The sequence below is a fragment of the Amblyomma mixtum genome, chromosome 1, assembly GCF_055824585.1.
Source record: "Amblyomma mixtum isolate Tamu chromosome 1, ASM5582458v1, whole genome shotgun sequence".
Lineage (NCBI taxonomy): Eukaryota > Metazoa > Arthropoda > Arachnida > Ixodida > Ixodidae > Amblyomma > Amblyomma mixtum.
Window position 1 is genome coordinate 160,314,163 of NC_143012.1, and position 27,270 is coordinate 160,341,432.

Below are 27,270 nucleotides of genomic sequence, written 5' to 3' on the forward strand. Positions count from 1 at the left end.
TAGGCTAACTGGTAAATCAAGCAATTCACTAAACTCAGCCCCACTTGAGCATCACTATACGATCCCTTTAATTGGCTGCATGGCTACTAGCCGAAGTACAATTGGCCCCGTTTGAAATTCACGCACTATGACGTCACGACCATTTCGACCAATTGAAAAGCGGGACATTTCTGTCGACAACTCCTGATTACAACTATGAGGCATTAAAGGCTTCCGCTTTAAAAATCTATGTCGGAAGTGGAAGGGGCTGGGCAGATCGTGGAAAGATACCACCAGCACTCACATTTTGGTCACATCCCTGATGGAGCTAAACCGCTAGTGCATGCTAGCAAGTTGGGCTGATACAAGAGGAGAGTAATGACAGTGGAGGTGATGTTCGAAGAGGACAGCATGTTCGGTGAGATCAAATACGCACCCCTATCTGGGGCAGCACTAGCAGATACACTGCTGTCGAAAGGTGCGTTCGCCCATTTGTCAAGCAGAGAGGGCGACGGTATTATAGACGTGTCAAGAGGCGTCTTTAAAAAACTTTTTCGCAAGAAACGAGCAGTTGCGCGATTAAGGTAACAAAATATAGTATTCCAAGATGGTTTCACCCCGTAGGGGCCGTCGCCGTATCCCGTACCTGCGAGCCTGAAGGTGAGTCCATATTGCCACCTAGCATTGCCAGGTGGCGCATAGCTGACAACGACAAAGTAGGGCTCGCGCCGTATGGAATCTGTCGCCTTTGCTGCCCCAGCTTGCGTGGCCTTGTCTCTCTTCGCACTCGGTATTAAAGCCCCCTTCGTCAACAAGTACGTTACAGTGTGGTGCAGTGTGCCGGGTACCCGTGATCCCATGCAAGAGACCCCTCCAGGCAGCCGTCGCGCCAGCCCTGTACCGCTTGACACCCCGGTACATCGCTTCAGTCGGAGGATCCAGGGACTGCGTTCGGAGGTTGGACCATTAGAGAGCGGCGCCATGGTAACAGCCCCTCCTCCTCCTCTGCAAACCGCCGCTGCCGCACCATCCAACTACACCTTGCATACTCCGCGGACACCAAAGACGTTCCGTAGGGAACTTTTTGAGGATATGTAGAACTGGCTTCTTCACTTTGAACGCGTAGCTGCGTTTAACCAATGGGACGACGCAGCCAAACTTCGGAACGTTTACTTCAGCCTCGAGGATGGTGCTCACACCTGGTTTGAAAACCGAGAGGACGTTTTAATCTTGTGGCATGAGTTCCGTCGTCAGGTGCTGGAGGCCTACACAAGCGTGGATCGTCGCGAACGAGCTGAGCGTGCGCTACAATCTGGCATCCAGCTGCAGAACGAAAGTGTTCAGATGTACGTCGAGGACATGACGCGCCACTTCAGAAGAAATCACCCGGCCATGCCCTAAGAAAAGAAACTCCGGCATTTGATGCATGGCGTCAAAGAGCAGCTTTTCGCAGGCCTCGTGCGTAGCCCACCATCGACCGCTGCTGCATTCCTTACAGAGGCCACAACGATGGAAAAGGTGCTGCAACAACGTTCTGTGACCTACGACCGGCCCGTGCACGCTGCTGCTGTCACCGCATCGTTTGCTACCTACGGGAGCCACCCTGACGATCTGCGCGAACTGATTCATCGTGCAAAAAGGGGTCCTGAAATTTTGCACCCCTTCGCAGCCTCCACTAGGTTCGATTTCTGCTCTTGTTCACGAGGAGGTGCAACATGCGTTCAGGGGTCCTGTCTTCGAAACACCACCTCTGCCGGGAGGCTACCATCGCCCCACCTATGCTGAAATTGCGAGGCGCACGGCTGTGGTTTCGCCACCACCGTTTCCAGTTACGCCTCCTGAGCCGCGGTCCTCAGTGTCACCAGTGCAGTATTGCGAAAATCGCCGAGCGCCCTTGCGTAAGGCGGATGTCCGGCGCACACCTGACAACCGGCCACTCTGCTTTCACTGTGGAGAAGCAGGTCATCTCTACCGTTATTGCTCTTATCGGCGCCTCGGTCTGCAGGGCGTTCGAGCCGATTCGCCCAGACCCCGGTTTGGCCATCGGCCCCCTGCCATTGAAGACTTCCTTGCGGAACAGCGAATTTCAGCCCGCGCGCCGTATCAGCAGCTCTCATCGTCTCCGAGGCGCTCTTCCCCGAACCTCCACAGCTCCTCGCGAGCAGCACACGGTCGTTCGCCCAGCCCTCGCCGGGAAGACTGAGACCAGCGACCTTCAGGGGCGAGGTCGCTGGGAGTCGCTGCGCTGAAGACCTCCCGTCGCCGCCTGTATGCTCCGACCGTGAACAGATGGCACCGTCATCCGACCTAGACAGCCCCGTTTCTTTGGGCATACCTGTTCTTCTCGATGGTCACATAGTCAGTGCATTAGTGGACACCGGGACGGACTATTCAATTATGAGTAATAAATCGGCGACTCTTCTGGAGAAAGTGCTTACGCCTTATTCTGTGGTGCATCTTCGTACATCTCGTTACCCCAAAGGGTATTTGCACGGCTCGCGTTCAGATTCACGGATCTACGTTCGTCATGAGTTGTGTAGTTTTGTGCAATTGCTCCCGTGATCTCATTATCGGCATTGACTTTATGCGGGAGTATGGTGCTGTCATCGACCTGCGCCAACGAATCATTACCTTTTCGATCAGTAAAGCCGCCCACCTCGCCGACTCTTACCACCGCAGTGCCGCCCTTCGTGTTTCTGATGACAGTGTCACGTTGCCGCCACGGAGCAGTGTTTTCGTTGAAGTCACCTGCAACGACTTGCATGACGCAGAAGCAGTCGCCGAGGCTAACCGTTCACTCCTGCTTACTCAAGGCATCTGTGCCGCTAGCAGTCTACTGACACTTCGTGGTGGCCGGTTCGCGGTCCTGGTAACAAATTTTTCTAATGAATGCCGGCACCTTTTTGCACCAACTGCTATCGCTTCTGCCGAACCTGTTATTGATATTCCTGTTTGTTTTGCGTCCGCGGCAGCCGGCACTGACGAGCCCTCCCTTGAAAACGTCGACATAAACTGCCACCTGCCTCGGGAGCAACGACTGCCTTTGGAGCAGCCTGATGAAATACAAGCCGTGCTTTGCTTCCTCCTCAAAGGTTCGTCAAACACCCATCACGCAGCACCGCATCATCACCTATGACGATGCTCACCCTATACGACAGCAGCCTTACCTTCTTTCTGCTAAAGAACGGGCGGTTGTTCAAACTCAGGTTCCGGAAATGCTTGACGATGGCGTCGTTCACCCTTCCCAAAGCCCATGGTCTTCGCCTGTCGTCCTCGTTAGGAAGAAGGACGGCACTCTCCGGTTTTGTGTCGACTATCGCAAACTGAACAGCGTGACCAAAAAGGACGTCTACCCGTTGCCGCGCATTGCCGACTCGCTGGGTAGATTAAGGCGTGCTAAGTACTTCTCATCTATTGACTTGAAGAGTGGCTGTTGGCAAAATGAAATAGACGAACGGGACCGCGAAAAAACCGCTTTTTTGACTCCAGATGGCCTCTGTGAATTCAGTGTTTCCTTTCGGTTTGAGCTCCGCCCCCGCTACGTTTCAAAGGATGATGGACACCGTCTTCACAGGCCTCAAGTGGCAAAACTGTCTTGTTTACTTGGACGACGTCGTCGGTTTTTCGGAAACGTTTGATCAACATCTCTAGCGCCTGCGGGCTGTCCTGGACGCTCTCCGCTCGGCTGACCTTACCCTGAATCCCCAGAAATGTCATTTCGGTTACGAAGAGCTCAAATTTCTGGGTCACGTTGTGAGAGCTAAGGGAGTGCGGCCGGACCCTAAAAAAGACTGCCGCCGTCACGCATTTTAACGTTCCAACCGACAAGAAAGCTGTCCACCGCTTCCTGGGTCTCCGTGCGTATTATGGGCGCTTCATTGCGGACTTTTCAACGATTGCCGAGCCCTTGACGCGCCTCACCAGGAATACCACCTCCTTTGTATGGACCATTGAGCAACTGACCGCTTTCTATACGCTCCGCCAGCGCCTCCAAACACCTCCCGTTCTTGCGTTCTTGCCCACGAAAATTCGCCATTCTCTATACGGCCGCCCATTCAATGTCGTAACCGATCACCACTGCCTATGCTGGATGGCAGATTTGCGAGCCCCTTCTGGACGCCTAGGACGCTGGAGCTTACGGCTCCAGGAATTTGACATTACTATTGTCTGCAAGTCCGGTCGCAGACACGAAGGCGCCGAAACACTGGCGCGTGCACCAGATGATCCTGGAAACGCAGCGCCCGATGATGACAGCGGCTTCCTTGGTACTCTCACCGCCTCCGACCTACTGACTCGGCAGAGGGCGGACTTGGACCTTCGCCCTCTCATTTACGCCCTTGAAGGTGGCGATACGGCTTTACCTCGCCACTTCTCTCGACGTCTTGGCTCCTTCTGTTTTCGGCAAGGTCTCTTGTACAAAAAGAACTCGAGAGGCAACGATAGACCCTACCTTCTCATCATTTCAGCCGATTTCCGAGCTGGCGTTCTTTCATCTGCCACGATGAGCCCACGTCTGGCCACTTGGGCTTTTCACGTTCGCTCGCCAGAGTACGGAACGTGTACTACTGGCCTGGAATTCCTGCTGATGTCAAACGCTACGTTAAAAGCTGCCGTGAATGCCAGCGCCGGAAAACCCCAACACTTAAGCCGGCGGGTTTTCTCAAGCCCGTTACAACCCCTCGCGCTTCGTTCGACCAGATCAGGATGGACCTCCTCGGCCCTTTCCCTCCGTCGCAGGGCGGCAATAAGTGGATTATAGTTGCAACCGACTATTTGACTCGGTACGCCGAGATGAAGGCGATCCCTCAAGGCACAGCTTCCGAAGTCGCGGAGTTTTTCAAGCACAACATCGTTTTGCGACATGGCGCCCCTTCGCACGTGATTACAGACAGAGGGACGGCGTTTACAGCGCAGCTAATTGACCATTTATTTCGGCTGAGCTGCACAACGCACCGCAAGACCACGGCCTACCATCCGCAGAGAAATGGCTTGACCGAACGATTGACATGTGCGGACATGTTGTTCATGTACGTAGATGTCCAACACAAAACTTGGGATGAGGTCCGGCCTTATGTCACCTTCGCCTACAACACCGCCCTGCAGGAAACTACGCGCTTTACACCGTTCCGTCTTGTGTACGGACGTGAAGCCCAGAGAATGCTTGATGCCATGCTCCCGTGCCCACAGGATGACCAACTTGGCCCAGACGCTCAACAAATTGCCCAACGTGGTGAAGAAGCCCGTCAGCTGGCCCGCGTGCACATCGGGCAACAGCAGAGCACCGATGCGCGCCGTTAAAACCTTCGCCACCGACAGGTTGACTATAAACCCCGTCACCAAGTCTGGGTATGGACTCCTGTCCGTCGCCAAAGCTTGTCCGAGAAACTTCTCTGCCGCTATTTTGGCCCTTAAACTGGTACGGCGTTGCGGTACTTTGCTCGCTTTGTTACGTCGACAGCGCTCTTCTTTTTCATAAGGGGGAATAATGCCACCTAGCATTGCCAGATGGCGCATAGCTGACGAAGACAAAGTAGGGCTCGCGCCGTGTGGAATCTGTCGCCTGTGCTGCCCCAGCTTGTGTGGCCTTGCCTGTCTTCGCACTTGGTATTAAAGCCCCCTTCGTTAACAAGTGCGTTACAATATGCACACCCTCTTGTCTGCGTACCTAAAAAAGGCGGCACGGTTATCATGGGCGTCGACTACCGCAGATTAAATCCCGGAACCGTGGCCGACGCCTACTCAGTGACGCTGCAACCGGGATTGATCATCAGGGTAGCTGGGGCGTAATATATCACTTTCGGACCTCCGGAGAAGATATAGACAGTGCCGCTTGCGCCGGCAGTCCAGCAGCTTACAGCTTTCGCCTTCCAGCGGGGGCAGTTCGCGCTGAGAGTGATGCCATTCGGGTTGAAAAACACCACGCAAAATTTCAAACGAGTAATGAACGAGCTGCTGATCCCGTACTTCGAGTACAGCTGCGCGTGCCTGGGCGACATAGCAGTGTTCAGTGGGACTTTCGACGAACACATGAGACATCTTGATGTGGTGTTGAGGACGATAGGGCAGGTGAAATTGGGGATAAAACTAGAGAAGTGTGATGTGGCTCGCCCTTCTATCCGCTACTTGGGGCACGTTTTCGGTTCGGGCGGCACGCTCCTGACCCAGAGAAACTGGCGGAAATAGAGGTATTGAAGCCGCGGAAGACAGAACAGCAGGTTCATAATGCTCTACGATTGTGCGGGTACTACCGCAACTATCTACCAAACTACGCTGAACCGGCCAGGCTGCTCACGGAAATGAGAGGGAAAAGATTTCCTAGCAAAATACCATGATAAGGGCAAGCTGAAGCTGCATTTGAACAGCTCAAGGCTGCGCTATATGAGTCTGCAGACCTAGCTACTCCCGACACTTAAAGGTCATACTAGTTACATACGGACGCTTCCCCTTTTGCAGCGGGCGCCTGCTTCTCACAGAAACTCGATGATGACTCGGTTCTCGCCAGCGCACACTCGATGGTCTACAATCGAGAATCTGTCTTGTCACTCCTCTCTCCCGTCGAACGAAAATAGTGAAAGCACACGGGTGCCTTTCCCCTTCATACGGTACTAAAGCTGAATACGCGAGCGCCCTAGCCACTGAGCTACTATAGGCCGGATAGAGACCAGCCGTAGAATGCTGCTAGACGAGAGACGTCATGATTTGCAGGGCCCTTCCGCAGTGCGGCGGGCTTCCAAGCCTCCGGCCTTTTCTGTAGGAACCGCTAGATGTGCGAGCTGTTGCAGCAACGAGTTCCAAAAAAAATGTTCGCCGTTTATTCTGAGCGTCCGTTCACATTATCTCTGAAATTAGCTTCGCCAGCTACGCATAGGTTTTTTGCCAATTTTATTAGCGACATTGCATAACCGGACAAACGAAGAAAAACTTATGCGATTGCAATGGGAGGGCAGGAGTCGTAGTAAGACATGAAGCTTTCACAGTAAGCAGAACAGCGCCGTCCAGAAAGGAATGGAGTAGGAAGAGAAAGGAGGGCTCCGCCGGGCCTAACGTTACTCGACTAGGTTCTAGTAATGTTGGCCCCAGCGGAGCCCTCCATTATAGGTTCTAGTAACGTCGGCGGGGGCCTCAGCGGCGTTCTCTCTTTCTTCTTTCACCCCTTCCCCCTCCCATTCTGCTGCACTGTCTTCGTCTTTCCTTTCCTGCCTGGTCTCTGCGCACGTCGGCTGCGACTACAGTTACGCTGTTACTGCGCCATTTCTCTACCTGAAGAAGACACAGCTGCGAGTCCAAAGCCGCGTGGACGAGATGCCAAAAAGTGGGGCCCACAATGGATATTCACAGACAGTGTGAGCCATTGGATGCTCGTAGATTCACATTGCCTGCGGAAGTGGATATTCTCCATTCTGAAAGCAATGTCAAAAGCGTTTTCATATACGAGCCTAACGTGCAAAGCGGCACCGCCAGTGATGGTGCTGGCTCATAAAGCGGCAAAGCCCAGTGGCCAAACGAGTTTGAAACAGAGAGGTTAGGGCAAAATCCTAAATCTGTTCGAAATAAGAGGTCAATGTCATGTAGCTAAATATGCACGAAAACTAAGCGAAGCCAATTAGGTAGACGTGCGCGAAAAAGAAAAGCAAAGCAAACTAGCTACTTCTGCATCAGGTTGTCTCATCATGTGAATAAAATGCCTGTAAATACCCGTGTGCCAGCGCTATACCGTGCCGGTTGCATGCATGAGCCACACCGACTTTGCTTGCAGAAACCTGGGTAGCACACTATATGGGGCCCCTGTGGGTGCACTTGGGAAAGTTTAGCTAATGTAAAGTCTCTATTACCTACGTCGGCCCCGGATGGGAATAAATGGGCGAGCCGAAATAGGGCTTGCCCCTGTAGATGCTACATGAGTCCCACATAGGCATTGCTAGGCTAACTCAGACCACTTTCCTGCGTTCGGCCCTCTTCAATCCGATGCAGAGAACTTCAGTCGCAGACGCAGCATAAATTTAGGCTCTATATGAGCAAACTCTCCTCAAGCCGTAACAATGCTGCCCACACAAAACTGCTGTGGGTCCTTCGAGGCTGCAAAACAAGCGGGCCCGCTGGCTGGCCATGTCGGTTTCTTGTCGGTTATTTGTAGTCAGGGGCGAAATAAATCAATCTCCGTCCGGAAAAGAACCTCCTGAAGCCTATAGGGTCTTCCCACACAAAACCGCTGTAGGTCTCACATGGCCCGGGACGGGGCTGGAAAGGGCGCGTGCCCGCAAGCACGGGTTATTTCAAAGGACCGTCAAGCAAGCGGAGAAGAAGGCCCAGTAAACTCGGAGGAATATCGCGCCAGCTGCCGCCAGTGCGAGGAGGGCGCCACTCAACCTAGGTCACGTAACCTTGTGGCGTCATCAAAACTTGCCCTGGCAGGTAGCAGTTAATTATTGGACGCGAGAGGATGCTCGGGAAGAGCAACATTCCTCGCACAGTCTCTACCGGTTGCTGTGATAGAAGCAGCGACGTGACAGTGCAGTGGTGCATCGCTTAACCGCTGTGCCACTGCGCTGGTGGTTGGTATGAAGACTCGCCACGATCTATTAATCTGTGAAGTAGAAAATGACCAATTCTAGATATATGGGCATTAGCCAACTGAAGCTATCGCCTCATACCCTAAAGGCGAATCTTAAGTCTCCCCTCGAATTGAAGAATGACAAATGCTTTCGCACGTCTGCTCGGTTTAACTGCATTAAACACCTACCACCCTTGCTCCTTCGAATGCATACAAGCGTCGCGTACTGTCAAGGCCGAAGCCCTTCCAGGCGAAGGGGCAGCAACTGATCAGCATTATTTTGTTCATAGCCAGCGACTTCGAGCTACATTTGTGGACCTCAATACCGCTCTTGCCTTCCGTAATTGCGCTAATCAAGTCAGAAACTCGCTGGCAAATACCGCTCTAACTCGCCATTCCTGCGTACTGAAAAGTTTTGTTTCCGGTAGTAAATTTTTGAAGAGAGTGCAAAGACTTCCGGAACTTTCGTTGGTTTCGTCAGAACCGGAGATCTTCGTACGCATATATGGCGTACCTTACTTTTCAGCAACTTTCTACAGCACAGCACATGTCCTGAGGGCACAATCTGAATAGTTACTTTTGCTTCCTCGGTGCCACAAAGGCCATGCATCGCGAGGACAACCAGCAATTCTGTGAGCACAAGGCTAAGTCGTTTTCGGACACTACCTTGCTTTTTGGAAGGATTTATTCTGGACAGTCACTCACGGCTGTTCTGATTGAATATTGGGCTTATACAGAGCTATTTTGGGGAATGATGTTTGCCCATATATTTTTATTGCAACTACTTAACAAACATTGATGGTGTATTGGTTAATTCGCACTTGTGCGGAGAAAAATAAAGCAATCAAAAGATGAAACAAGAGCCGGCGTGAAGTAAAAATGGAAATCAGAAAAACACTTTAGGGAAAAGGTTACAACAATAATTCCTCTAGACATAGCAGCAAATGTTCTGTAATAAAATCACTATGCATCTGGCATCGTAGCTTGATCGCTACCGGTGAAGCCAAAGCATTTCTTTATGCAGGAAGCCGACAGTCTATTTCCTGCCGCACAACCTTCCCAGAACCATGACCTTCCTGTAGCCAGGTCATCTTACAATTTGTGTGCTACCCATTTTTAAAGCCAGAAGGCCTACTCCTCTCATCAGCCTGCATGTCAACTGGCTCTTCGATTTGACCTGTAGCGGGAGGCACGCCGCATGTCCGAAATCTCTCGAGGCAGGTGCCTCGATCTTGTTAATTGACGTCATAGCTAAGCGCTGGCAGTCATGTCCACCATTGCACTGGCTGCTGCTCGGCTGCTCCTCCTTGCCAGTTGTGGCATGGGATTTGTCACGTGATTCGCTCTTGCGCTCGGCTGTCACGTCCGCCGCGGCGCCAGCCGCCGCTCTGGACGCTCGCTCTTGCACTTGTGGCACTTGATGCATCGCGTGAATTGCGGTCGCTGAAACAATTTTGCACTCGCTGAAGTCTCGAAAAAATACAGACGAACCAAACCTAAACAGTGTCAAATGATGCATAACAGCTTTCTCTGTTTTTTCCTGTATCAGGTGATTTGAGCCACAACCATTTGTTTCTTTCAGGTGCTGATTCAACAAGGGCCGTAACAGGGGGTACAGCGGTGACATGAGCAAGAATATGCGCGTGCGCGCAATAAGCAGTCTGTTCCAGGGGTCTTTTGCCAGGCTGTTTTGGTAAACGGTCCAATCGCCCTTTATTTTCAGTGCGTTGTCTTTTCATTTCTTTTGGTTTATGAACGCTGCCATCAAGTTAGAAATAAAAGGCAAGGTGGTAGCGCGGTAGGAACAACATTTGTTCGCATTATTCGGATGAATTCTTCGCACTTTGCCACACGAAGGAAGGCGATACAACGTTGCCTTCTTTAACTACCTCTCAGCAGCGCGCACAAAATTCAACAGAATGTGATAACAGACTTAAAAGAAAGCGGGGTAGGGTCCGTTTCCCGGAACTGCCTACCAGTGACACTTGCGCCAAACTGTTCAGTATACGCTCACGCGTATTTTTGCAGATTTCGCTCTTCGAGAATACTCTGCGGGAATACTCTACGAGAATCGGCAATTTCCTCGCTGGCGTCCCAGAACCCTCCTCGCAGCGCCGCCTTTCCTCCTCCTGTTTTTCTCCCTTCTCCTCTTTTTTCTTTCACGGCTGTTGCGCTCTTCAATCTATTCCTCCGCCAAGTCTGCCTCCGCGCACCGCCGCCGCAAATCTGCGGGTCTTCTGGACCGCGGCCTGGTCAGCGCGCCTCTCAATGTGCTGACGCATGAACACGTAGGTGGTGGTGGAAACGTTTATTGCCAATGATGTAAATCGTAGGGGCGCCTGGTTTGCCGCAAAAGTTTGCATGGTGACGAGAATTGGTCTGGGTATCGGGCATGCAGCAGTATTGGGTATTGAGCAGTCCGGGTTTGTAGTTGTCGCCAATGTGCAGCCTGCGCTATGGTGAGGGACGGAGCGGGGGGTGCGTATTTCCTTCGTTTGTCTCGGTAATACAAGAGAATATCACGGAAGGAGGCCAGCTAGGTAGTGCGCGGGCCGCGGGCGAACGGACCGTCGTGTGAATCGCCCTTTAACGCCATTTTAAGTACGTGCGCAGTCGCCTTCTTTGCGCGAGGAACGTGCCGGCAACACAAATGGCTCGAAGGGCAACGCGAAAATCGCGAGCCGGCCGCCCTAGAAGCTCGCCAGGAGCAGAACAGCTGTGAAAGAAAATACGAGCAGAATCGCTTTATTAAGGCAAAAGCCTTTAATGCCTCATACTGTCGTGAGCAGGGAATGCTAGCGTGTTCGAGTTCCGGCGAAGAAAAAAAAAACTTTATTGAGACTGGGAATCGCACCAGGGCGTTTGGCAATTTGAGCAAGAATAAAGGCAGATCTAGTGAACGCGCGGATTTCGTGAGTGAAATAAAACAAATAAAAAAATGCAAATATGAAGAGGAACAAAGTAATAAAGATATTAAACTATAAAACATGAAAAATATTAAAGAACACAGACCGCGTGGTCCAGAAGACACGCAGATTTGCGGCGGCAGTGCGCGGAGGCAGACTTGGCGGAGGAATAGACCAAAGAGCGCAACAGCCGTGAAAGAAAAAAAGAGGAGAAGGGAGAAAAACAGGAGGAGGAGAGGCGACGCTGCGAGGAGGGTTCTGGGACGCCAGCGAGGAAATTGCCCGAGAATCGACTACGGAGTCGACGCTCGCGCGTTCATGTAGAATGTTCGGAACGGTGATCTATAGGCTTCAGTTTCTGAGAAGTGTGATAAATGTTACAAGAAAGTGAAATTTGTTACGGAACATCTGCTCTGAATTGAAAGAAAGTATTCGAATGATTGTATCCCACAGAATGCGGAACTATCTTCCTCTTTTCTCTTGATGGGAAGAGCGGAAACTTCAACACATGGTAGGAAAAAGAAACGGATGAACGCAGCGCTGTTAGTTCTCCTACTGTGTGAGCCTCAGTTCGCGCTGTTAACTTCATGATGCTTCATAACCAGTTATCACGCCAAAACATCCTAGTAGTCTATTCCGATTGGGGAAGTTGAAAAATCCAGATTAGTTGGTTGGTTTATGGGGTTCAACGTCCCAAAGCGACTGAGGCTATAAGACACGCCGTATTGGAGGGCTCCGGAAATTTCGACCACCAGGGGTTTTTAACGTGCACTGACATCGCACAGTACACGGGCCTCTAGAATTTCTCCTCCAAAGAAATTCGACCGCCGCGGCCGGGATCGAACCCGCGTCTTTCGGGTCAGCAGCCGAGCACCATAACCACTGAGCCACCGCGGCGGCTGAAAAATCCAGAGAAAAAGACTAACTGTTTCCTCTATTTTCACTTGAATCCTGCCCACTGTGATCAAAGACCGGCGGCGACGTTATGGCTGTTCATGCATACGCAGACATCGAGACAGAAACGAACAAGAGAATAGCAGTCAGATAGAATTAGAACACATTTGGTTGTTACTAAAACAATCTTAGCCGGTGCTCGCCTGCGCCCATAAATGCCTTAAAAATGTGAATATATACGACTGAGATATTCAGTAACTTCTACATTCGAAACCACAAGGCTTGAAAGGCTACACAGATGTCGAGGAACTTCCAGAGAGAAGTAAAAAGTTTGGCGATAAGCTCACCACCGCGACTTGAATACAGCCACGTGAAAGAGCGCTTCTAACCGAACACATTTTCTTGCCTAAAAATAAATAAAAATAAAATGGCCTTGGCAGCTAATATTTTGCACGTATGTGTCGAGCAGTATATTAGAATGAAAAATACGGGACCAAAAGCAGGGAGATGGCATTCGAGGGAGCCACGAGCCACATGAAATGGAAAGTTTAGAGGAAACATGGGTAGGGAAACCAAATCAAGAATAAGTGTACGCCCTCAAGAGAAGCTTTTATCCGAAGTGATGTGAAGGCTAATCACGATGATGCTCATTATGATGGTGCTGGAGGTGGTTAGTAGCACAAGGTTGAGTTGCAGTGGAGAATACAGCACCACGTGTGCTGTGAGACCGATTTTATTGGTGCGTTTTTGCAGGTGACCGGACCGTTTGCAAGAACCCGGATGGAGTCATCTTCTTTGTGGAATCCATGCCGAAGACAGAGGCCTCCAAGATCAACCGACCAGCACTGGCCTGCTCTCTCGTTCGGACCTCACAGTGTTGCGAAATGAACGAAGTGCTGTACCTGCGGCGTGCGACAGGTGCACTGGTCTGCGAAGGGCATTATTTAAGGCGAAAGGGCGAGATGCTCCAGACTAGCCATTGACCACTAGATAATCAGGTCACATTATAAACTATGCTGTGATAATGAGGCTGCTCTGGATCAATAGAAGAGGTATTTGTATTGCAGTGTACTTAGATTGGGTTGTGGGGACGATGGCGATGGCTATAAAGTAACAATCGTACAGTTAGCTAAAGCATAGTCAATAATTTGTTACCGCTTGAAACACTTAGCTACCTTGTTAAACTCGCATTTGCTAGGTTACTCTCCTTCCTGCTTTTAAATGCGCAAAAACGAAAGGAATAAATATCGAACCAAAAAATTTACTGCCGCTGTTCCATTATTGGCCGACGCTCTTCAAAATGTATACTGTCAATAACAGCCGAACAATAATGACGAATGAGTACTTGAACAATATTCGTGATCAACGATTCGGTGCTGCCGACATCGATGCATTCAAGCAGGCTAGCCTACAAAACAAACAATTGCACGCGCCGTCGATCTAAGAGTGACTCTGATGCACCCTGATTACATCATTTTAACGTGGTGGCGTTAAGAGTGCCGTTTCTGCGAAAAATTCATCGTCGTCGGTGGTGTCGTCGTCGTGGGCGGCGTTGTGAGTGGGAAGGCTTATCACCCCCTGCCGCTAAGTCACGTGACCTTGTGATGTCATCACAACTGCCCACCGTGGCAGCTGGAAGTTTAATTAATGACTGGTCACGAGAGATTGTTCTTCCTGCCTCAGAAGCCCCTCCTCCCTCCCCACAGGTCTCGCAAGCCCCATCAGGGGCTGTGCATGAAACAGCGACCTTCTGGGGCAGTGACGCATCGTTTAACTCTTGCATCACTGCCCCAGGAGTGCAGCAAAAAGAAGCCATTATTCCTTGCTGCTATAGCCAGTAATACGGGCCACACTTGAAACAAATTTTAGTCTGCCGCTACTCACTATGATGGCGGAGTAGCCCGAGCTAAAGACAACTTCTTTTCTAACTCCTTACCAAACATGATGCATAGTAACCCGAAGCGCTTTGCTAAACCGTTACACCTTCTACGCCTAATCTAAATTCTATGAGTCATAATGATGGACTTCCGCATTTTTAGTCATATTACTGAAACTTCCTAAATCACAGTTTTGTTGGATATTCAGACATGAACCGCTTGATAACCTGCCTAACCTCCCCTGTTTATCGACTTTCCAATGGGAAACATCACTGATACGATTTGAATAAAAAAGATCATAGAATCATCACGAAATTTATCATCTGCCAGTGTTAAAGGCATCAGCCCTAAAGTCCTAAAGAAAGCTTATGTGCCGTGCGATATTTGCCTCATTTTCTTCAGTCGGTGTTTTCATCCTCATTGCGAGGTGAGTGGCGGATCGAGAAGATATTTCAGTACACAAAAATGTAATTGATAGTAGCCGCCTAATTACAGGCCGGTCTCGCTAACAAATGTTTGCTGTAAGTCATGCAGAATTCAAGGTATTTTCATAATGCCAAGTTTTTGTCCTCGAATAATTTTTTTCATCCTAATCAACACGGGCTCTGCAGAGGTCGTTCCCGTGAAACAACTTTTTCTCTTCCCGAATGACATACTTGCTTGCCTCGATCAGAACATTCGTATAGATGCCGTATTCATAGATTTTGAAATAGTACTTGAGAAAGTGCCTGACGCACGCCTCGTTCTGAAATTTTCTGGCTTAAATTCTGTATCCTTTGCACCTACAATGGATTCGTGCTTTTGAATGGGTCACTTCAAATTCATTTAGGCTAATCCTGATTCGTAATCACTTTCTCTTGCTTCTTCTGGCGTTTTACAAGCTACTGTTCTAGGCCTTCGTCTATTTCTTACCTATATGAATGATTTACACCCTAACATCAGTTCTGACGTTCGACGCTTCGATGACAACTGCGTCATCTATCGCCGAAAAGCGTGCCACGCCGACGTCAGCAGCCTGCAAGATTTTGTGCGTGTCCAATAAAGAGTAACTCCTAGCTAATGCCATTAAAACTTGCTAAATTCATCGTGGAGAACAGCGCGGGAAGACATGACACACGAAACCAAAGACGCAACACGAGCACTGCTTTTTACAAATTTTTAAGAGCGTTAGCTGTTATTCATCACGTTTCTCGATTTATTGGGGCCTACTACCACCTCCCTTCGGCGTGAAATTTTCGGAGTCCGAAGAATTCAAGATGGCGGCCTCCATAGTAAATCGATATAGCAACCCAATTGGTGATCGATTGGTGACGTAATTAGTATATCGTAATGGTGATTGGTGACGTCGCTGATTTGGAGACGTCATAATTAACTTGTCACATCATCATCATCATCATTTTATTCCAACATCAACATTGCAGATGCTGAGGACCGTGAACAAAAAGCCTCTAGCTGGACTTGACGGGGTTCACGGCCCCTAAATTTGTTTAGTCTCTTTTAACTCAGTAATTAATGCATCATAATAAACGAATTAGATATTTGGAATCCTCTGTATGGGTAGAAGAGGTTAGACCACAAAATTATTGAATGAAATTAATGTTTAGTTATGCTTATGCTTATAATTAATGAACCGACATCATGCTCTAATAGATTTTCCTAACGGGCTCGATCAGTAGGAAATGTTAGACACCAATATTGTCTAATTAGGTTAATATTTACTTATGGATGGGCTTCACATAGAGGCCGTGTCGTCAGTGCTCGGCAGCTCACAATTTCATACCTCATGGAAACCGGGCACCTACCGCCTTGAGGTAAGGAAAAATGGCCCTTCAAAGAAAACATTTCTGCCCAAACTGGTCAAAAACCACCGACCTCAAGGCGGTAGGCGCCCGCTAGACGTAAAGTATGGAAAAGTAGTAGAAAAGTGGAGGTGGTGAAGAACATGTATTGTCTGTTAATTTGTAACAGATGCGTAATCGGGGTAGTGTCCTATCAGCCCTTTCGCCTGACAATACTAGGTCGAGCTCCTATTCCAGGGCCCCATTCGCAAGCAACGCCGCCAGCGTCCGCTAAACCAAGGCCTTTTGGGTCTTGAGGTCTTCGAAGCCGAGGAGGGCCGCCTCCCACTCTTCTCTGGCGGGGTTGGCGTTGAGGGATAAAGGGTTTGACTGGCACGCCCAAACCATGTGGAAGGTGTCAGCCACCTCGCTACAGAACTGGCACGCGCCGTCAAATGATGCGTTGAAATGCTTAAGCACTGTCAGGCACAGCACAGTCTTTGTGAGGAGGAGGAGGAGGATAAAGTTTATTTCCGCCGTAAAAAGTAGCAGATGGTGCTGGGTTATAGACCCATCAACTGGCCATGAGTCCGTAGTTTTCGGCGACTTCTAGGCCTCTTGTCACAACCCGGATCTGTGTGTCCGAGTCAGTACTGAGCAATGCGGCCTCCCACTGGTCTGGATTCGAGGGCTGCAAACTTCGAGGAGGGGAGTCCCGAGGGAAAGCCCAGAATATGTGGTACAGTGTGGCACGTGGGCCACATAGTTGACAAGAAGGGTATTAGACCCCGGGGTATAGACCTTTTTCAGGTGCGCGCGGCCATCTTGCGACAGCAGCGCCGTCTTGCGTCTGGCCGATTTCTCCGCCATGCTGGCTTGGGCGGCCGCCGCTGCAGTACGGGCAGCGAGTACTCGCCGCGCTCTTCAGCCTTGTCCGAGTGTTGATTTTTGCATTAATTTGACCAGAAAAGTGTTGCACTGTATGCACTGAGTAACTGTGCACAAAATGGCCCGTGCTTTGGCGAGTGGCGATGCGGATGTTTCCCTTCAATTTGTGCCGAAAATCGACATTGGAGGTGCGCTTCTACCCAAGTGTGCGCAGTTCATTAAACGGCTTTCTGGTATCCATAATGGAGACATTTATTAATGCGAGCACGAAGCTTGCTGAGCACTTCTATGTCGTAGTTATAATTATGAAAGAAAAACCGCTCAGGTCCGAGCTAACAGCAGTGTTGCTGTCAAGCGCTCAAGCGGTCTGCTCTGCGTTGCGCCGGTGAAGCCAGTGAAAATAACTGGTGAAGCATGCAAATGTAGGGTGGTCCACTGAGCATGCGAGTGTGTGGCAGCGCTCTTCGGAGCGCTAGTGCGTCCGTCGGTGCCGCGCGTCGAAGCAAAGTGTCGCAGGAAAAGAGGAAACTGGATGTGGAGCTTCGCGTCGTCTGACATTTCGCTAAACTCGGAAAAAGATGTAGTAGAGGGGCATCTGTCCTTCGAACGCGAGGAAATTTATACACTCGAAACTGGTGCACCTGCTGTGAGAGTTCATGAGGGGCAAATCTGCTTGGTCCGTCTCGGGTGCGGCCGCTGCTTAATGCCGAAAGAGCGAGAAAGCGCGTGCATGTGGTCGAGTGGGCACTGCGTGCCTGCGGATTGCACGTCCCTAATAGGCACATTTTTTTAAACAATAGGCACTTTGCATTATGGCGTCAGTTGAAAATAGTATTTGGTCGAAGCATGAGGTGTCACGATGCAACGTGAAAGCTGCGGCCTTCAGTTTTTTAAGTCCTGCTGGTTTATCGGATATTTAGTGCAAGCAAAGAGCTGTGGAACTTGTGCAATGCATCATGGCTTTCAAGTACTGTCAAATAGCTATGTTTACAGTGCTGTTGTCGTTAATAATCAGTCGCGAGTGTCGGCAGTTATAACAGAAATGTTTCACGTAACCCGCAGTGCTGCTGCATCATTTACCCAAATTATTACTTATGTTTTGATTTTGCAAGGGCCACAGACGACACATATCTTAGCGGCATCAGCAGTAGGTGCTCGCGTGTAAGGTATGTGTAGCTGAAACAGCCCGCAACCGCACTGCCGCCGTGGCTCTCTGTGTTCTTCACACTGCTCCGCTTCAAGCCGCCTTCGCTGCCTGTAGTTGTTTGAACAGCAGACGACTGCGCAGTGGTTTCCCGAAGACCTCGTTTCAGCTTTAATCGCACATACACCCAAAGTCGGGCTACTACAGCTAAGCAACCGCATACAGTAAACACGGAGAACCGCGGAGAACGCACGGGACGCACGGACACCGCCTTTCCGAACCAGCCAGAGAGGAGGAAAGCAACATGGCGGTGTTCAGCGCGCTGGGAGCGAGGCTAAAACTGAAAAAGGTCTATATGCGGGCATATAGCGGGGGGTTGGGCAAGATGTTCGTTTGGAGTTGGCTCCACACAACCTCTTGGGGTTTGGCGAGAGAACTATGTGCGGGAGAATATAGTAGTCTACCTAAGCGGTAGTGCATGGTTATGTAATGAAATGTAACCATACGACGTCTCGCCGTCCGCAGGACGTGCGACACCACATCCCGGTCAACGAATCCTCGGGCATAATTTTGGCCCGCCTCGTTCCCTGGATGGGATGAGTGCGCAGGAACCTAAATCAATTAGATCGGGTGGAGTTGGAGGTTGGTGGAGTGCAGGAGAAAGAGGGTGACAGGGGAGACCCGGCCTTTGGCGAAATTACGAATCGCAAATTTAGAGTCGCGGAAGATGGTTTCTGCAGAGGTGGAGACCATCGCCAAGGCTATGGCCGGCTCCTCAGCCTCTTCAGGCGATCTGACGGGAATAGAGCACGCAACCAGCGGCCGTCCACAGTAGCTTACAGCCGCGAGCGAAAAAGCACAACGATCGGGATATTTGGCGGCGTCGACGTAGACCGCTGTCCGATCTGTTAAATACTTTTTGTGCAGACACTTAGCGCTGTCCTTGTGGTGCGCGACATGACAATCTGAGTGCATGTTTTTAGGAAGAGGGTAACGATAAGGTTACTGTGGGTATGGTACGGAAGCTGGGTCTTGTCGGCGACGGTCGTTTCGAAGCTTACTCCAAGCTTGTCGAGTTTGTGACGTCCCATGGAGGTGTGGGTGAGACGCTCGTACTGAGAAGTGAGATGAGCTTCCGAGAGCTCCATTACAGTGTTGTGGAAACCCAATGACAGTAGTTTATACGTGGGGTCCGGTGGGGTAGATGAAGAGCCGCCTTGTATGCCTGTCTAATAAGGCAGTCGACGCGGCCCCGTTGCTGGCAACAAAGGTAGAGATAAGCGAGGGCATATGTGAGGCGATTGATAAGCGCCTGAACAAGATGTCGGAAATCAGCCTCTCCAATGCCTCTATGTTTATTAGCAATGCGACAAATTAGAAGAACGGCCTGTGAGACAGAGAATGTGAGTTTAGCCGGAGTGTCGCTGTTTTCCGATTGCTCTGGGTGAGAATCCCCAACACACTGATGGTGGATACTTGGCGTATGAATTGGCCACTAGCAGTAATGCAAATGGGAGGATAGCCGTGGAGGCCGCGTTGACGTCGGATTAGCACCAGCTCGGACTTCCGAGGGGAGCACGAGGGGTCGGCTCCGGCTACGTGGAACTCAATGATATCCACCGCTTGCTGAAGTGTGGATTCAACCTCAGCATCGTTGCCTGTTCAAAACCCAGAGCGGAATGTCGTCTGCGTATAAGGTATGGGATAGCCCGGGGATAGCGTCTAATTTAGAAGGTAGCGTGAGCAAGGATACATTGAAAAGAAAGGGGGAGAGAACGGATCTCTGGGGAGTGCCATTGCTACCGAGGGTTATAGAGTCTGAGAGGAGAGAGCCAAAGCTAAGTTGAGCTGTTCGACCAGGGAGGAAAGTGTGTATATACTCGTAGGAACGGTGACCAGGATTTTTTAGTGAGAGATTAGGGACAATAGCTCCGTGCGGACGCTATCAAATACTTTAGTTTAATCAAACCCTAAAATAGCCTTTGTGCCCGCTATGGTAGAGGGGCACAGTATCTCACGAAAGAGCTGGAGCATAATGTCTTGCGTAGAGAGATTTGAGCAGAAGCCAATCATGGTGCGAGGTAGGAGATGGTTTTCTTCAACGCAATGATTAACACGGTTGAGAATGATGTGCTCCACCAGTTTCCCAGCGCAGGAAGTGAGGGAGATGGGGCGGAGGTGTACAAGAGCCGGTGCTTTGCCTGGCTTCGGTATGAGAGTCACGCGTGCATGTTTCCATGCTGCGGGGATTTCACCCTCTCTCCAGCAATCATTCACAAAGGCAGTGAGGGCCTCAATGGACGGGTCATCAAAATTACGTAGAGTTTTGTTGGAAATGCCGTCCGGTCCCGGGGCAGAGATAGGGCGCAGCTGAGTGCGAGCGAATCTTACCTAAGCCTCCGAAATTCACGCATTTACGAGAGCGTTGGCGCCATCCCACTAAGGGGGGGAGAGAGGTCTGGGGAAGACGTATTGAGATAGCGGACACGAAGTTCATCATGAAGATCCTGGTCTGAGCTGTGATGTTGATGGACTATGCGGGAAATGCTGTCTCGTTGGGATGTTTTGCAACCGCCCGGGCCTAAAAGGTATCAGAGAAGATGTCAGATGCCCATTATCACACGTTCTACCCAGCAGTGGGGTCAAGTTTGTGACAACATGCATGGCCAGCTCAGTCTTTGAGAATTTTTATGAGGAGGCGCTCGTCGCCACGACCGAGTCCCTTACAAGGCGCCGGGTACGAGCAGCACTCAACTGCAAGTAACTTCTTGCAGAAAAAAAGACAAACACTATATAGAAAGCTGTCCTTTCGTTAGCCGTTGATGCAGGCAGGAACGCCTAAGGAGATATGAGACTCTTTTTTCTAAAAAAAATATATTTTGCATCCTGCTGAGAAAGCATGCCTGCAGCTTTCAGAACATGGATTACAATTTGGCGTTCGCGAAATCAAAAATACCCTTTTGTTCATTTTTGTGCTCATGCGGAGCGAAAGCAAACGTTTTATAAGGGTTATATACATTCGGTCAAGCCACTTAGTTTTCAGATTTGGAAACCGCCTGAGAGGCCGTTTGTTTAGCTTTGAGAAAAAAGCAAAACACATGCCTATTCATGACATTAAAAGTGATTTTTCCTTCCTTCTTCATGAGCAGCTACAAGTGAAATGTGCGAGATTTCGAAAGCTTTGTGTACATTTTTATGAAAACCTCATTTTCAGGGGTTTATGTAAATTTCTCTCAGGAGCTACTAGACACATATAAATAAAGTCTTCTCCACGTTTCAACCAATGCGTTTTACGTCAGTGGAACTGGAATGGAAAGCCTAAGTTCATTTCTATTTTTAGAGCATGAAAAAAATTCAGAGGTAGACATTTATTACACTGAATAAAGAAGAAAACATATCAAATCGGTTTCTTTTTTGTTAACCTCGCGCTTTTGACAGCAATTCTCTACAAAATGTATTCACAATAAGAATTTGGATGCCCTGATTTCGGTAAATTTTAACAAAAGTGAACAAAAGGTGAAAATATTAAAAAATACTAAGTGAAACTTTAAACCAACACTCAGCGCTAATCCAGATTGTATATAATTTGAATATTTTTGGGACATTTCATACCGATCGGTTCAATTGAAACTGCTGTAAAGCCAAGTTTCGAAAACTATTTTGAAATCTTAAAGCACCATAAACATGTGCAGTGCTGTGTGTGTACCCGCGCCGGATCGCGGAGCGGAACTGGGCTACGTGTGCAAGCAGTGGCGCAGCTGTTAGCGCAGCATTCTACCTTTGCGAGGTCAGCGCACAGTGCTGGTAAAGGGTGAGGTGAGGCACATGAAATTCTAGGAATGAAAGCGACTGCCTTTAGCCACATTGTGAAATCATTTTTCCTGCTGTTTAGAAAGACTAAAGAGAAAAAACAGCCTCCCACGTCATATGGAGCCGCATTGCCGGACGCGTTCTTTATTCACCTCTCGCTTGCGAATCATGGTAGCCTTGCGCTTCAAATAAAACCTAGCTAGAGCTGACTATTGAGATAACAGATCCCAAGCGAAAGGTTAGCCATGACATGATCGAAAACACACTTACCGGTGTTTCGTTAATTTATTTCGGAACGGGGACCCGATGAGGCGGGTGGAAAATAGAGTGCTAAATGCTCAAAGGGTCCTCAGAAACGTGTTGCATATCAGGAAAGCGCGTATTCAGAGTGACTCTTTAGAGCATTCTTTACTGATGAGGCATGTGCGAAAATACTCAGCAAAGTTTTATGCGCTTCAGACTATAAATGGAAAATATTCCCTGAAATATTTATTAAGAGAACTGCCATATAGAATAGCATCATGAAGCACGCGTGAAAACAAGCTTCACGAATGCGAAAAGAAATTTTGTAAAGTAACCGAGCACTTAAACTCAGCCAAAGCCTATTAGCCGAGCTTGTCGCCATTGATATACTTGCTTAGTACGCTACTCTGCCTAGGTAAAACGGGGCAAAGAACCCAACAGACATACAAATTCGTCCCTCAGCCTGTCTAGGCTGAAACTACTTTTCTTTGCTGAAAATCTATACGCTTCCCATAAAGTAGAGACACCTTCTTTACAGCTGTTACAACTAGCTGGACAAGGAATTATAATGAATACCTTCGATACTTCCCAACCATAGAATTAGAGCAAATATTTACTCATTCTTTTCAGGGAGTCCAACAAGTGGCTATTCAACGTGCTAAAAACAGCGCTGATTGTTCTGAAATAATCGAATGCTTACGGTTGCATTCTCTTAGGTGTATTTTTGTATGTTTATGTCTTCTATTTCTCATAGTTCAGCATTTTGTTTGGTTGCTCTTTAAAAAAAGCAACTGCAAGGTCTGATGAATTTCGTAAATATTCATAAAGTTAGTCGGCAAATCAGTTAAACAGCAAATTCAAAAAATGAAACGCGACAGATTTTCATAATAGCATTTCTGGTACTTCGTTTTTAGCTTTAATTTAGAGATTTCAAACGATGCATGTGGTTGGTCTGATGATTAAACAGGGAGCTCTTTCTTTTATGATCTCATCCGCGACAGTTTAGGGCTTTTTTTTTTTAAAGCAGAGCTTATGAAGAGCTCATGAGCATATGTACGTGTAATGCATCTTCATCTCACTTTTTTATATATACAGTAACACTGAGTGACTGGCACACATTAATGCGAGTTAGAAGCTAAGGATACCCGATTAAAGGCAAATAACACGGAAGCCTCTTTGATAGTTGTTTGCGCACATACTGTGCTTTTTGCATTAACCTTCATAACCCACTGACCCCTCCACGGTGACTCAGTGGCTATGGCACTCGGCTGCTGGCCCGAAAGACGCGGGTTCGATCCCGGCCGTAGCAGTCGAATTTCGATGGAGGTGAAGTTCTAGAGGCCCGTGTACTATGCGGTGTCAGTGCACGTTAAATAACCCCAGGTGGTCGAAGCTTCCGGAGCCCTCCACTACGGCGTTTCTCATAGCCTGAGTCGCTTTGGGTCGTTAAACGCTAATAAACCAAACCAATCATATCCAATTGATTGCGATATGTAAGTATGCTCTCAAGGTAAGAGTGAAGCAAAACAATAGACCTCATGGCTAGTATTTGCACCTCGTGCCTATTGATCCTCAAATAGTCTCATTTTTACTGGTGCCCTTATAATAATAGTAACAACGCCCGTGTTTACAAATAGAAACGCTCTAGAGCTCTCATTACCGCTGCCTATGAAATCCCAATTTACGATCTTTGTTCAGTGATAGTAATGCCTATCACCCAGCACAGCCATGATCCGGTAGTGCCTATCGACCAACTCGACCTCTTGGGGCTTCGGCATTAGCCATCGGTGCTTCTACCAGCGACATGTACTGCTAAGCTTATAGGGTTTACATTCCACTGTCGATAGTTTAAGCTATCGGCCACAACACCAGCGCCCCAAGCTAGCGGTAACCTGTTTTTTGTTAGTGCTGTGGTACTTAGCTCCATCCATAGTGCCTGCGAAAGGCATAAGCTGTCAACTAATTTTAGGTCTGTCACATTTGAAACTAAATATAGTTTGTCGCGCTCTGAACATAAATTAGTTGTTTTCAAAGTGCGCATTAAGAGGAAAAGAGAGGGCGCAATGTCCTCTAGTCATATGTATGTTCGGTGTACTGTAGAAAAACACGGCGAGTAAAAAAAATCGCAAACCTCGCCTTGGGGGCGTCGTGCGCGCTGCAACTGCTAAGGCCGGAAACGCATGGGGGGCAACCACGTAGCAGGGACAGCTAAAAGGAGAACAAAACCGAACTGGAACTCTCCTGTTTTGCGCAGCGTGCGGGGAGTTGGTACTGCCACGAGACACCTAATACGGACTGTCATATGCAGAATAGTGTTCCGTAGTCTGTCGTGGTGTCAAATATCGATCTCGCGATCTCAAATGCCTAAGGTGAGAGCTGCGCACAATATCTCTGCGGCGAGGGTAACGTGAGAGATAGTGTCGCGAACAGGTGTGACATAAGCGAGCAATAGATCCTCTCACCCAGATGTCAGAAGTGAGCAACGTCATCATAGCAGCTTCCCTTTTTAGATCGTTGCATTTTATTCGCATTTGTAGTTTATTTGAAGCCACCAGAAGCCACGGCGGAAGAAATTATTGCGCAGTCGCGAACTGAAAGCAGCTGCAGCAGTGCAGAATTCGCATAGCGCACGACTAGTTGCAATGAGCCGGTCGGTGAAAAGGCTGATTCTGTTAGTAATATTCATCCTAGCCGTTTTGATTTTCCTACAAATCTTGGGACACACGGCCCTTTACACTCAGGTAGGTGATTTCCAGCGATCGTGGCCGAGGTTATTTCCTCCTGAATTCCGTTTACTCAGTGCGACGAAGACCGCAGTCAATAGAACGCACATAGTTCACGCCAGCGGCCGGCGCCACAGATCCTGGCCTTTTTATATCCGTTCGTCATCGAGGCCAAAGTAAATGAGAAAGGCTTGAAAAAAAATATCGCGTTAAGTGCAAAAGGAAATTTCACTCGACTGCTTTAATTTCAATCCTAAGAGTGCTCAGCTCTTCAAACGGACTCAAGATAACGTGTTCATAACGTAGTTCAGAACGGGCGTGTATGAATTCACCTTCGGGGTGATATAAGAGTGGAGGGGGAAGAACAAAGAAATTGAGGTGGAAGTTTGACGTATCATAACCGATTTCAGCTGTGCAGTCATGATGAAGAACGAAAATCCGTAAGTTTCTCGGATCTGCTTCCGTAAAACAGCTTTGCAGAGCATAAACACCGTTGCCTGTGTTGACGGCAGTACACGTCCCTGAGTATACACGCGGTCCCCCGCCTGTATTAAAAATCGTCGAACCAAGGATAGCAACGAGTAGGCACTTTCGTGGGGGGGGGGGGGGGGGGGGGGGGCGGTGCAGTGTTTTTGGCAGTTCTTCGCCCGATAGGCAGACAACACGCTATAGAGCTCTCTTTTACGGGAGGCCAAGATCTTTTCCGTCTTTTCGGCCCTTTGAAGAAAATTTTATTCGCGAATCTACAAGCATTGCACCGTGATGCATGCAGTGAAAGATAAAACCACCGCATTCCAATAGGAATGAGACAGACTCGACGCTCGAAACTGGCCGAAACAACGGAGGTTTAGCTCATAGAAGAAGCGAGTGTTCTTTGCAGATTTTCAGCTTATTTTATGACGGTGCTTTGTGTATAAGTAAGCTTGCTGTGAGCATATTAGTTCAGGATGTGGTTACAGTCACTTTAATTTTTTCCACCGTGCAGTAGTCCATGTATTTTGGTGGTACTTATTCTTTAGGCTGCGTAGACGGCAAATCCACTGTCACTTTCACATGGCTTGTTTTGTCTGAGTCTGCTTTTGTTAAGTGGCGATGCCGAGTTTAACCCTGGACCGCCTGTGACAAGTAACTCTTTGGCCAGTTCAGGTAATACACCTGCAACACGCTCTAGAAATGGTTAATCTGGCTCTTCGCCTGCAGCGAACGATGTTCTAGTCGTTTCTGGTGTTAATGCGGCTTAAAATGCCCCAGTTGTTTTCATGTTTACGCAGTTTCTGGAAAGTCTGAAGAAAATTGCTTTCGATATATCTGATATCAAAGAACAGTTCTTGTCTCTGTTTTAAGCGCTGGAATCTCGTATATCAGCGCTATTAGAATCGTCGTCCTGCTGTCACTGCCGTGAAGAGCCGCGTTCTGTATTTTCTCTTCCTTTCCTTCCTTTTTTTTCTCATCGCTAACAATATGAACTAGCCTTGCGTCGCACACACGCGGTAGCGGTGCGGTTCTGCGGACTGCACACAACGGACTGTGGATCCCGCGCGCCCGCGCAACAACACTGCATTCCCAAACGATGCGCACCAATGCTGTGGCGTGTTAGTGGTCTATGAGTTAACGTCCTCGCCGTCGTCAACACACCGCACCAGAACTACGTACTCTTCGCCTCGCGACTGCGTAGCCTAAAAACATAAAAATGCATTCTCATTTTGGAACATTGCCAAGTAAAGGTTAAAATGTGCTTTCACTCCAAGGAGTATCTTGAAACGAGTACTAACGGCAGCGGACACAAAGCTTTTCTCATCAAAATTTGTTACAGAAAGATCAATGAGTGATTGTCTACTATTAAAATTTTTCAGTGCCCTATGAGTGATTGTGTACAACTAGTAAAATTGGTCAGTGTCCTGAACATTTGAGAATAACACCATAATGAATTACTGTCACGCTGTTCACAAAAAGCTGGTTTGCACCGAAATCTCTACCTGGAATCACGCTGAAGTCAATAGCGCTCACAAAATTAGAAAAAAATGTAAATGGAGGAAAGGAATTCTGCAAACATTCAGGCAAATCATTTCGTAGTGAGAAGAGATACAAAAAAATCATGGCACTAGATCGCAGAACTTTTTTTTCTTAAATTTGGCCTCAAAGAGCATAACTTGACTGTGACTAATTGGATAAGCACATCAAGGAAATAATAAAAGTTCTTTATGTCAGAGATGTCTGTATGCTCAAAGAAATACTTTCCCAGCTGAACACTTTAACCGCGTGCCTTTCCAAGTGCCCAATTCTTCGCACTTAATAAACAAACTTTAGTTTGATTACTCAAGTTTTCTGAATGTACACGCTACTCTCGGTGGCTTGCAGTTTGCCTCGATTGCCGAAGAAGTTATTACGAAATTCTTCTCTTGAAAAGTGGACAATAGTGTCATGTACTTAGTTTTACATTGCGGGAAGCAGTTATACAGCAACGTGAATAGACTTCA